The sequence below is a fragment of the Caretta caretta genome, chromosome 11, assembly GCF_965140235.1.
Source record: "Caretta caretta isolate rCarCar2 chromosome 11, rCarCar1.hap1, whole genome shotgun sequence".
NCBI lineage: Eukaryota > Metazoa > Chordata > Testudines > Cheloniidae > Caretta > Caretta caretta.
This window is the reverse complement of record NC_134216.1, coordinates 2,332,496-2,345,188: the sequence shown is the minus strand read 5'-3', so window position 1 is coordinate 2,345,188 and position 12,693 is coordinate 2,332,496. Positions and strand designations below refer to the sequence as shown.

The 12,693-nt window shown below is 59.2% G+C and overlaps 2 protein-coding genes across 4 annotated transcripts in view; one reads left to right on the top strand and one right to left on the bottom strand.

Annotated features, from left to right (window-relative positions):
* ARPC2 (actin related protein 2/3 complex subunit 2) overlaps positions 1-12,693 on the bottom strand; it is a 308,635-nt gene that overhangs the window by 226,599 nt on the left and 69,343 nt on the right. The gene's annotated exons all lie outside the window — the stretch shown is intronic.
* TTLL4 (tubulin tyrosine ligase like 4) overlaps positions 411-12,693 on the top strand; it is a 49,085-nt gene continuing 36,802 nt past the window's right edge. The window contains exon 1 of one of the 2 annotated variants that reach the window (XM_075117690.1): positions 411-533. The gene's annotated coding sequence lies outside the window, so the exon portion shown is untranslated. The remainder of the gene's footprint in view (positions 534-12,693) is intronic. The other variant, XM_048868679.2, reaches the window with a different exon arrangement.

Genomic DNA, 12,693 nt, shown 5'->3' with positions numbered 1-12,693 from the left:
GCTGTGGGGGCCGGACCCCAGAGCTGGAGCCGTCGCCCATCAGCCCGGCTGGCCACGAGCCCAGCTCCAGCAGGAGCCATGCTGGAGCCCTGCCCTGAGCTAGTACTGCCTGCCCTGGCCTCTGTGCCACGCGGGGCATTCCGGGAGCCCTGCCCTTTGCTAGCACGGGGCATGCTGGGGGCTGCAGTTCTCGGAGGCGCGGGGCATGCTGGGGGCCGTAGTCCTATGAGACGCGGGGCATGCTGGGGGCTGTAGTTCTCGGAGGCGCGGGGCATGCTGGGAGTCGTAGTCCCGTGGGGCGCAGTGCATGCTGGGGGCCGGAGTCCCATGGGGCGCGGGGCATGCTGGGAGTCGTAGTCCCGTGGGGCGCAGTGCATGCCGGGAGCTGTAGTCTCGGTGTCGGGGACACGTGGTGTTCCGGCCCCGCCCCGGATCTCTATGGTAACGGCGGGCGGTTCGGCGCCCGGCGCGCGGGGATCCTGGGCCGCAGGAAGAAGCCGGGAGGGGCCCAGGCCGCCCGCCCCGCCCCGCCGGTGAGTCCGACGGTGCCCCCCCCTTCCGCGAGTCCAGCTTCCCCCCCCCACGGGCCAAGTCCCCCCCAACCCCCACGTGCCCAGCTCCCCCCCCCGCACGGGCCAAGTCCCCCCCAACCCCCCACGTGCCCAGCTCCCCCCCCCGCACGGGCCAAGTCCCCCCCAACCCCCACGTGCCCAGCTTCCCCCCCCCTCTGGCCAAGTCCCCCCCAACCCCCACGTGCCCAGCTTCCCCCCCCCTCTGGCCAAGTCCCCCCCAACCCCCACGTGCCCAGCTTCCCCCCCCCTCTGGCCAAGTCCCCCCCAACCCCCACGTGCCCAGCTTCCCCCCCCCTCTGGCCAAGTCCCCCCCAACCCCCCACGTGCCCAGCTCCCCGCCCCCCTCTGGCCAAGTCCCCCCCAACCCCCACGTGCCCAGCTCCCCCCCCCACGGGCCAAGTCCTCCCCCCCAACCCCCACGTGCCCAGCTCCCCGCCCCCCTCTGGCCAAGTCCCCCCCAACCCCCCACGTGCCCAGCTCCCCGCCCCCCTCTGGCCAAGTCCCCCCCAAACCCCCACGTGCCCAGCTCCCCCCCCCCGCACGGGCCAAGTCCTCCCCCGCAACCCCCCACGTGCCCAGCTCCCCGCCACCCTCTGGCCAAGTCCCCCCCAACCCCCCACGTGCCCAGCTTTCTCCCCCCCCGCACGGGCCAAGTCCCCCCCAACCCCCCACGTGCCCAGCTCCCCCCCCCCGCACGGGCCAAGTCCCCCCCAACCCCCCACGTGCCCAGCTTCCCCCCCCCGCACGGGCCAAGTCCCCCCCAACCCCCCACGTGCCCAGCTCCCCCCCCCGCACGGGCCAAGTCCCCCCCAACCCCCACGTGCCCAGCTTCCCCCCCCCTCTGGCCAAGTCCCCCCCAACCCCCACGTGCCCAGCTTCCCCCCCCCTCTGGCCAAGTCCCCCCCAACCCCCACGTGCCCAGCTTCCCCCCCCCTCTGGCCAAGTCCCCCCCAACCCCCACGTGCCCAGCTTCCCCCCCCCTCTGGCCAAGTCCCCCCCAACCCCCCACGTGCCCAGCTCCCCGCCCCCCTCTGGCCAAGTCCCCCCCAACCCCCACGTGCCCAGCTCCCCCCCCCACGGGCCAAGTCCTCCCCCCCAACCCCCACGTGCCCAGCTCCCCGCCCCCCTCTGGCCAAGTCCCCCCCAACCCCCCACGTGCCCAGCTCCCCGCCCCCCTCTGGCCAAGTCCCCCCCAAACCCCCACGTGCCCAGCTCCCCCCCCCCGCACGGGCCAAGTCCTCCCCCGCAACCCCCCACGTGCCCAGCTCCCCGCCACCCTCTGGCCAAGTCCCCCCCAACCCCCCACGTGCCCAGCTTTCTCCCCCCCCGCACGGGCCAAGTCCCCCCCAACCCCCCACGTGCCCAGCTCCCCCCCCCCGCACGGGCCAAGTCCCCCCCAACCCCCCACGTGCCCAGCTTCCCCCCCCCGCACGGGCCAAGTCCTCCCCCCCAACCCCCACGTGCCCAGCTCCCTGCCCCCCTCTGGCCAAGTCCCCCCCAACCCCCACGTGCCCAGCTCCCCGCCCCCCTCTGGCCAAGTCCCCCCCAACCCCCCACGTGCCCAGCTCCCCGCCACCCTCTGGCCAAGTCCCCCCCAACCCCCCACGTGCCCAGCTCCCCCCCCCCGCACGGGCCAAGTCCCCCCCAACCCCCACGTGCCCAGCTTCCCCCCCCCGCACGGGCCAAGTCCTCCCCCCCAACCCCCACGTGCCCAGCTCCCCCCCCCCGCACGGGCCAAGTCCTCCCCCCAACCCCCCACGTGCCCAGCTCCCTGCCCCCCTCTGGCCAAGTCCCCCCCAAACCCCCACGTGCCCAGCTCCCCCCCCCGCACGGGCCAAGTCCTCCCCCGCAACCCCCCACGTGCCCAGCTCCCCGCCACCCTCTGGCCAAGTCCCCCCCAACCCCCCACGTGCCCAGCTTTCTCCCCCCCCGCACGGGCCAAGTCCTCCCCCCCAACCCCCCACGTGCCCAGCTCCCCGCCCCCCTCTGGCCAAGTCCCCCCCAACCCCCACGTGCCCAGCTTTCTCCCCCCCCGCACGGGCCAAGTCCTCCCCCCCAACCCCCCACGTGCCCAGCTTCCCCCCCCCGCACGGGCCAAGTCCTCCCCCCAACCCCCCACGTGCCCAGCTCCCCGCCCCCCTCTGGCCAAGTCCCCCCCAACCCCCACGTGCCCAGCTTTCTCCCCCCCCGCACGGGCCAAGTCCCCCCCAACCCCCACGTGCCCAGCTTTCTCCCCCCCCGCACGGGCCAAGTCCCCCCCAACCCCCACGTGCCCAGCTTCCCCCCCCCGCACGGGCCAAGTCCTCCCCCCCAACCCCCACGTGCCCAGCTTTCTCCCCCCCCGCACGGGCCAAGTCCCCCCCAACCCCCACGTGCCCAGCTTCCCCCCCCCGCACGGGCCAAGTCCTCCCACCCAACCCCCCACGTGCCCAGCTCCCCCCCCCATGAGTTCAGCCCCCCCCACGGGTCAAGTCCCCCCCCAACCCCTGACGTGTCCAGCTTCCCTCCCCCCCAACGGGCCAAGTCCTCCCCCCAACCCCCCACGTGCCCAGCTCCCCGCCCCCCTCTGGCCAAGTCCTCCGCGACCCCCCACGTGCCCAGCTTCCCCCCCACCACAGGCCAAGTCCCCCGCAACCCCCCACGTGCCCAGCTTCCCCCCCCCATGAGTTCAGCTCCCCCCCCCCACGGGTCAAGTCCCCCCCCAACCTCCGACGTGTCCAGCTTCCCTCCCCCCCACGGGACAAATCCCCCCCCTCCACCCCACATGTGTTCAGCTCCCTCCCTCCCCCCCCCCACGGTCCAGGTCCTGCCCGGTCTCCCCTTGCGGGTCCAGCATCCAATTCCCCCCCCCGCCCCCAGCCGGGTACTGGCCCCCCATGTGTCCAGTTCCTGCCCCCTGGCCAAGTTCCCCCCCACGTGTCCAGCTCCCCCTTCCCGCAGGGGCCAACAGGCTGGGTCCCTGAGGGAGAGGAGCCCCACCTTATCCCTCCCCCTTTCCTTTCCCACTGCTGAGGGGACTCCCGTAGGGTCCCACCTCCTCCCCGGGCGGGCTCCCCACCACCTCTCCTGCGCTGAGGGGGACCCGTCTCCTTTCCCCCACCCGAGAAACCCAGCTTCCCCTCATCCTGTCCCCACAGGCACCTGGGTGCCCGAATGTGGGGGGAGCGTTGTCCCCTCGGCTCGCGATGTCCCCAGGGCACAGCTCAGTGCACGGGGCTGGCAGCAGGTGCTGGGTCCCGGGGCACAGAGTGGTGCCCTTGGTGTCGATGCCCTGCAGCATGGCCCCGGGCGTGTGACGCGCCCTGGGCACTTGCTGAAAGTACCGTTTCAAGCCGTTCTTTAACGGTTACTGCAGGATAGCTGCTGAGGAAATGCCACCCGCCCCCTCTACCAAAGCCTGGGGTGTCACTAGCTCCGAGTCTGCCTTCCTCCCACGTAGAGGCTGGGGTTCGGGTCACGGGCCTCAGCCTCTGCAGCCTGCGAATGCCGAGCTTGGCTTTGTGTGAAGAGCCGCGTGTTCACCGCCCTGCCTTAGGCTGTGTCTACACGACAACAGTCAGCTTTTGTGGACGGACCGGCGGAGGTGTACGCACGGCGTTCCTCCGGCTGTGCCGACATCAGAAAACCACCTCCACCGGAGCGCACTGTGTTACTTACTGGGGCTGTCTCCTCATTTCACCGCACCCCTGGAGACCCATGAAATTGACCCAAGAAAACTGATTCCTGGCTCCAAAGCCTGGCTGCTGCTCGGTCTCCGCTCCAAGCTGGGCTGCCACCCATGCTCCTGGCTTCGGCTGCTTCCCGGGGTCCCGGCTCCCTGCTGGGAGCACAGCAGCCGACCAGCAGACTACGGGTGTGGATCTCCCTGCCGGAGGTGAGAAGCCCTGGGTGGCTGCCCGCCCCCTTCTCCCCCCCCCACCAGCTGGGAGCAGGGAGGCGAGAAGCCCCGGGGTCAGCTGGCTCCCAGTGGGGAGCTGTGAGGAGCTGAGATCCCTGGCTCTCAGCCCCCCATGCTGCCCCTTTCTAGTCAGTGGAAGCTCTCCTAGTGAGGACGGCACACTGAGGGAAGCATGGACATCAGCTCCGGCAGGAATTAATGGGGTGGCTGTAAATTGGCTGACTTTTCTTTGTAGTGTAGACGTAGCTTTAGTATGCACTTCAGAGCTGTTGGCATAGCTATGTTGGTCGGGGGTGAGAAAACCCGCAGTGTGGATGCTGTGATGTTGACAGAAGAGGGCTTCTGTCCCCACAGTTGTGTCATTCAGGGAGGTGGAAAAACCCCTGGTGGTGGGGCAGGCCGTGTGCGCGCTAGGGGGCTATGGTAGTGTCAGCTACATTTCCAGCCCACTGCGTGATATGGTGGGGGGATGAAATGAACAGGGAACCCTCAAGCTGAACAGCTGGGAAGAAATCGGTCATGAAGCTGAATCAGGCTTCGGCAGAGCCGCCCGAGGGAAGTCGTAGGAGTTCTCCTGCTTGGGGGGGTCTAAGCTAGAGTGGACAGAATGAGTTACTGGCCTGATGCATGAAGTGCTGGGCGTGGGTCCGTGGGCTGTGTTTTGCAGGGCAGACTGGCTGACCACAGGGTTCCCTTCTGGCCTCCAAATCTATAAATCTAGAAATGTACAGCAGGGTGCATGCCAGCATAGCCACCCGAGGGATTGACTGGGTCCTCTGATAGCCCATCACCCACACCAAGATCTTACGCAGCACCAGTCACTGTGGTTGCTGATACCGAGGGTTTAGTGAGAGCTGCACAGCAGTATGTGAAGGCAGCATCTGGGGCCACGTCTTTTGTCAGTCTCCTGAGGTCACGGAGCCCTGCTGAGCAGCCTTCATGTGAGCCCTTGGTTGCTGCTCTGCTGTCAGATGAAGGAACTGGTGACTCAGCCAGGGGAGCTGTACCCAAACGGGACACTCGGAATAGGCTAGAAATCTTTGCTGAACTCTTCCTCAAGCCTGGCTATGAGTCCGGGTAGCCAGAGGTGGGGAAGCCCTGTTAGATCATCCAGCATGGGAAAGTTTGTTCCTTATTGTACCCTCACTAGAGTTGTAGCTAATCAAGTTTCAAATGTTACACGAGCTGATTGGGAGATTGGTCCCCACACGCTACAGCACCTTCTCGGCGTCTTTCCTTTCCCTTTAATCTGACTTGGCCCAGTTACACCCCTGTGTACTGGATTGAATTATTTGTATTGCGTGGCCCCTATGGATCCTGATCAGGGCCCTAGTCTGCTAGGGGCAGCAGAAACATATACAGACAGTCCCTGCCCCAGGGAGCTTACAGTCTGAGTTAGACAAGATTCAGCAGGTAGGGAAGGTAACTGTCAAATGATCCTGGTTATGCCTGAGAAGCAGCCCTCTGTTTGTCCCCTTCCTCACCATTGTCAGGTGACAGTTCTGTTAAATAATTCCTCCCCTTCTTAGTGTTTATACTCTGCAGGTTTCAGAGTAGCAGCCGTGTTAGTCTGTATTCGCAAAAAGAAAAGGAGGACTTGTGGCACCTTAGAGACTAACCAATTTATCCGTTGAAGTGAGCTGTAGCTCACAAAAGCTTAAGCTCAAATAAATGTGTTAGTCTCTAAGGTGACACAAGTCCTCCTGTTCTTTGTACCCTGCAGGTATTAGCAAGACTCTTCTGTCTCCCGGTTGTTGCTTAGCCGAGATAAGCAGATTTTGTTCCTCACAAGTCGGTCCCCGCAGCCCCCTAATTATTCTTTTCAGAGTAGCAGCCGTGTTAGTCTGTATTCGCAAAAAGAAAAGGAGTACTTGTGGCACCTTAGACACTAACCAATTTATTTGAGCATAAGTTTTTGTGAGCTACAGCTCACTCATCGGATGCATACTGTGGAAAATACAGTGAGGAGATTTATATACACACAGAACATGAAAAAATGGGTGTTATCAGACACACTGTAAGGAGAGTGATCAGTTAAGAGGAGCTATTACAAGCAGGAGAGTGGGGGGGGGGGGGGAAGAGAAAACCTTTTGTAGTGATAATCAAGGTGGGCCATTTCCAGCAGTTGACAGGAACCTCCGAGGAGGTGGGGGAGGGAATAAACATGGGGAAATAGTTTTACTTTGTGTAATGACACATCCACTCCCAGTCTCTATTCAAGCCTAAGTTAATTGTATCCGGTTTGCAAATTAATTCCAATTCAGCAGTCTCTCGTTGGAGTGTGTTTTTGAAGTCTTTTTGTTCTAATATTGTGACCTTTAGGTCTGAAATCGAGTGACCGGAGAGATTGAAGTGTTCTCCGACTGGTTTATGAATGTTATAATTCTTGACGTCTGATTTGTGTCCATTTATTCTTTTACGTAGAGACTGTCCAGTTTGACCAATGTACATGGCAGAGGGGCGTTGCTGGCACATGATGGCATAGATCACATTGGTGGATGTGCAGATGAACGAGCCTCTGATAGTGTGGCTGATGTTATTAGGCCCTGTGATGGTGTCCCCTGAATAGATATGTGGACACACTTGGCAACGGGCTTTGTTGCAAGGATAGGTTCCTGGGTTAGTGGTTCTGTTGTGTGGTGTGTGGTTGCTGGTGAGTATTCGCTTCAGGTTGGGGGGCTGTCTGTAGGCAAGGACTGGCCTGTCTCCCAAGATCTCTGAGAGTGATGGGTCGTCCTTCAGGATAGGTTGTAGATCCTTGATGATGCGTTGGAGAGGTTTTAGTTGGGGGCTGAAGGTGACGGCTAGCAGCATTCTGTTATATTCTTTGTTAGGCCTGTCCTGTAGTAGGTGATTTCTGGGTACTCTTCTGGCTCTGTCAATCTGTTTCTTCACTTCAGCTCAGATAAGTTGGTTAGTCTCTAAAATGCCACTAGTACTCCTTTTCTTTTTGCTAATTATTTTTGTGGCTGTTCCCTGGACTCCTTCCGGTTTGACAATATCTTTGGTGAAACGTGGTGCCTGGAACTAGGTGCCACGCTTGTAGGGCAGGTGCTCCAAGGCCTTGTGGGAGTGGGCGGGGCTGATTGCCTCCCTCTGTGATGTGGTCGCTCTGTGTGATGCCCCAGCGCACTTTCTGCCCATGTGTCTAGTCGCGAGGCTATCCTGGCCGAGGTGAGGGTAAAGCAGACCGAGAGGGAGCAGCGGGAGATAAGGGCTACTGTGTTGGGCTTTTCCCCACCTTGGGCTGTATGGACCGGCTCACAGTCATTGCTGCTTCGCTCCTGATTCCCAGCACACAGCGTGGGGAGTGCCGGTTTGAGAGTGTTTTTCAGCTGCTTTCCAGGATGGTGATGGCAGCTTCTCAGTGCAGGACAGCGTCAAGCTGGTCATAATGGGCAAGTCTTGGGAGAACCTACAGACTTCAGGTTGTGCTCCTTTGTCTGCTGCCAAGCCTTTCCTTTGCCGGGTGTTGGCCTTCGTCTTTGCTGTACCCCCGGGTCTCCATCGCCTTGTTCCTGTGCCAGTTCCCCTCCTCCCGAGATCTAGGCTCTTCCTGGCCCAAGCAGCAGCAGCAGGGAGAGCTGGAGCCAGGCTTGTGGAGGTGGCAGGGAAAGAGGCATTTCCCAGATGTGCTGGGGCTGTTAAATGGGAGGTGGGCTTCCAGGCACTTTAATCCTTGGGCAGCAGAGGTCAAAAATAGGGCCAGAGCAGTCACTGCTACAGGGACAGTTGCGTTAAGGGCTTGGTGCTGGAGAACTGCTTGTAAGCTCTGGGAGGGTGTTTGGGTCCAGGAGGGGGCTCCGGGCTGGGGCAGAGTGTTGGGGTGCAGGAGGGGGTGCAGGCTGCTGGCTCTGGGAGGGGGCTCAGGGCTGGGGCAGGGGTTTGGGGTGCAGGCTCTGTGAGAGGGCTCAGGCCTGGGGCAGGGGCTTGTCGTGCAGGAGGGGGTTTGGGGTGCTGGCTCTGGGAGGGGGCTCAGGGCTGGGGCAGGGGTTCAGGGTGCAGGAGGGGGTTTGGGGTGCAGGCTTTGGGAGTGGGCTCAGGGCCGGGGGTTGGGATGTGGCCGCCTGCCGGGAGGCACTTACCACAGGCAGGTCCCAGTTGGCGGCGCAGCGAGGCTAAGGCAGGCTCCCTGCCTGCCCTGGCCCCACGTCACTCCCGGAAGGGGCCAATGTGCCTCTGCAGCCCCTGGGAGTGGGGGCTGGGGGCATGTGGCTCTGGACACTGCCCCTCTCTGCAGGCACCCCCTTCCCCCCGCCCTCCAAAGCTCCCACTGGCCACAGTTCCTCATTCCCGGCCAATGGGAGCTCCGGGGGCGGTGCTTGCAAGCCTGAGCAGTGTGCGGAGAACTCTGTCCCCCACCCCGGGGCCACGCTGGCCACTTCAGGGAGTGGTGTGGGGCTGCGGCAGGCGGGGAGCTAGTCATAGCAGCTGCACCGCTGGAGATCGCGAGACGGGTGAGTGACCACTGTCCGAAGCCCTTGTTTATGGACCTTCAGCCACCTCTCCTGCACATACACGCTGAACAGGTGTAGCCCCATCACAGAACTTGGCCCCTACCCCAATTGGAATTACAGGTCTGTATAAGGTTTTGTTGCACGCTATCAGATGTACTGAAATCCTGACAAGTCACATTGGCCACTTTATGCACTAATTGTGCAAACCTACCCAAGAGTAAACGATGTATGTTTATCAAGAGCTCTTCTGCAATCCACCCCCCCCCCACACACACACACAGCTCAGCCTATCCCTCAGGGTGCCATCACCCATCAAACATTCAGTGGCTTTTTTTGTCAAAACTATGTGGGGCCATTCAACCAGAAAGAGGTGTTAACTTCCCCCTTTTCTTATTTAACTTAAATGTATGTTTGTGTTTGAACGTCCTTAGCTGGACAAAAAGAAAAGGAGTACTTGTGGCACCTTAGAGACTAACCAATTTATTATTGGTTAGTCTCTAAGGTGCCACAAGTACTCCTTTTCTTTTTGCGAATACAGACTAACACGGCTGTTGCTCTGAAACTTAGCTGGACAGTAAAGGTGATCTGCGAGGAGGGGGAAACTGAATCATGTCCCCGTCTTTCAGACCTTCTTTACACGTCCTGTCGCAGGAAAAGATTGTTAAAAAGTTAGATTTTTATCTTAGACATGTCAGGAAAGTCAAGTCTCGTCTTCTCTTGTTTTTAGTGGAGGGGCTGCTGGGTGAGTCCGAACCAGAAATGTGCCTGAGACACTTTCTCAGCCCTTGACTGAAGGGTTTGAGCTGCTGAATCTTAGCGCAAAAGAGCTTTTCTCCCCCAGAGGTTGAAATAGGTGTGAACAAAGCCAGAAGAGTTCACAGCAGTGGGAATGACAACCCCTCCCCTCAGTTAATTATGGTTCGCTTAAGTCAAGACCTATGTTCAATAAACAGAGCGGGCGCGGGTCTGGGTGGCGGTGGTGTGGGGGGACGGTCAGGCTGTCTTTATACACCTTAAAGAAGCACAAAGGCAAATTCCAAGTCTTTTTTCCCGAGCTTAGCACCTCTGATGTCCTGCCCTGGGTGTCAGATCAAGCCTGACGCCATAATAGTTTATGGAGCAGGCAAATAGCTTCCCCAGCTTCCCCTCTTATTCAGCACTAAGCAGACAGTGAAGCCAGATTGGTGAACTGCAGTGACTGGTTCCAGCATGGACAGTGTCTGCTGCTGCCTTCCTGTTGATGGCTGGCCTTGTTACCTTTGTAGTAAGGAATGCATCCTAAGAAGTGAGCTGTAGCTCACGAAAGCTTATGCTCAAATAAATTGGTTAGTCTCTAAGGTGCCACAAGTCCTCCTTTTCTTTTTGCGAATACAGACTAACAAGGCTGCTACTCTGAAACCTTTGTAGTAAGGTTGTTAAAAGCCTGTCACTCCCTGTCCCGTGGGGTGCTCTCTCATCTCCCTCCGATTAGTCTGAGGGCGCAACTTGCTTAAAATGACACCATCAAGTCAATTTGGCCCCATGTGATTTAGTTAAAATCCAGCTCTGCAAAGTGCTTGGAGATCTCTGGAGGGGAAGCGCTGCGTGAGTGCTAAGTACTATTGAAGCTTGGACCGTTACCAGTTATTCTGTGATCCTTTTAAAATCCTGCAGGAAGACTTATGCAAATGCCCTTTGCAGCAGCCGAGGAGAGCCGGAAAGTGAAATGGACTAGCACAGGGGTTCCCAAACTTTGGCGGAAAGGAAGTGCTGTTGCTATACAGACACTATACAGACCCACTTCCCTGTGGGTGGGAAAGGGGAGAGAAGTTCCTAAAACACTATCCTGGCAGCACAAACAGGGAAAACTTCCCTCCTCTGTGTTTCCGTGTCTTAAGGCTGGAGAGGCAGAGGTGGGGAGAATTGCTGGAGACAGCTCGCTGTCCCCGGCCATGCACTGCATGGTGCTTATAAAGCAATGGCAAAACTCCTGCTGAATTCACTAGGTCTTAGATCAACATTGAAGGTGTTATGTAAATCCAGTAACTATACCAAAGAGCAGTTCTACTCGGTAGCTCTCTAAAAATGGTCTTCAGGGGCCCTGTATGTGTCTTACCATGAATCCAGTTCCAATTTGCTCAGTTCACGAGTGTTTGTTTCTGACTCTCAGCCCTGCCCGCTTACCTGGGAGCTGAGAGGCAAGCTGGTCTGTTCAGCAATAATGATTCCACCCCCCAGTTAATCGTTCTGCAGCTGATTTGTGAGCCAGGGTGGAACCCAGCTCCCCCACCTGGCGTTGGTGGCTTGGCAGGGCTGATGGTCATGACAGCTCGTGGAACAGAGCAATGGAAGATGAGGCTGCCCTAGAGATTTTAGGGGACGTGGCGGTAGCAATACCTGGCTCTGTTTCAGATGCGGCGTGAATGCTAACCACAAGAAAGGGGCTGGGGGGGAGAATCTCCAGAGCAGGGCTGGCCTGTTCCTGGCAGCTGCTACTTCTCCTGCAGGAAGAGCCGAGGACATGGATTGTTGATAGTCTGGTTTTCAGTTTGCTTTCAAACCCATTGCTTGCCTTTGTTGGCAGACACTGCTCTTGTGATGCTGCTCCCCAGTTCTTACCTCCCCTGGTGTCAGTCAGCAAGATCTGTGTTATGCCTTGCACCTGGGGTGCCGTCAGGTGAGACCTCTCCCCTGGGAGGCGATGGCATTTCCCCTCGCACTTCTGTTTGTTCCGTGGCAATGACTGAGCACAGCCGTGCAATTCTAGCTGTTAAGAATGGAAAGTTCTCAGATCAGCCAGCCTGTTCCCTGGGGCCAGGCAGGGGTTGTTCCCAGCGGTGGTGCAAAGCTTTGTCCAGTCTAGCTTGCTTTGTAACACCTTTAGTGAGTGCTTTGAGGTTAGCTGGCTCGAGAACGGTGTAGCTTTGAATGAGGAAGCAAGTACCTAAAATCTCCAGCTACTGAAGAATTCTCCTCTGAGAGTTGGTCCCTGTCTGTCCTGTGCTTTGCCAGTGGCCCCGTGAATTCTTTATTTCCTGTTCTCGGAGTAAACTCACTCTGTTATCTCTGCAGGGTTCGCTTTTCCTTCCTTCCCATCTCTGACCATGCGCCTTCTCTGTGAGTTTGTCCACACGGGGAAGCTGACCGCGAGAACTCTAATGGTATAATTTATACTGCTAACACTATGTCGTATAACTGTTTGTGGGGAGTATTAGAGAGACAAGGCGGGGGGGGGGGGATATCTTTTATTGGACCGACTTCTGGTGGAGAGAGAGACATGGAAGAATGCTTTCATCAACTGAGCGACTGCCTCTCGGGTAGGTGGATTACCTGCACCTACGGGGGAAGGCCTCTCATCGGGGTAGCGTCTACACTAAAGTGCTGCAGCCGTGCCACTGGAGAGGTTTAAGTGTAAACGTACCCTGAGTCAGGCATATCCTGGGTGGCGGGTTTCTTTCCTTGCTCCTTTTTACACTGTTTCTTCTCAGATTAGTCTGATTTGTCCCCTGGAATAGCTTCAGAATTCGAGTGTCTCTGCAGTCTGTGTGTGCCTGGGGAAGGAGAGCTGGAAGCAAATATTAAGTAATCTGTTTACCAGGAGTAACTCAATCCCAGCGGCTCATGGTGTCTTGGCTTCACTCTTGGTCTTGTGCTAATCGATGTGACTGTCACAACAGGGAGGAACGTGTTTTGGGTGCAGACTAGGTGACACAATACTGCGCGACTTCATTCCATGCAACAGGCTTGATTCTCTCTGCCGGGAGCAAATCTCCACTGGTCTCCTTGT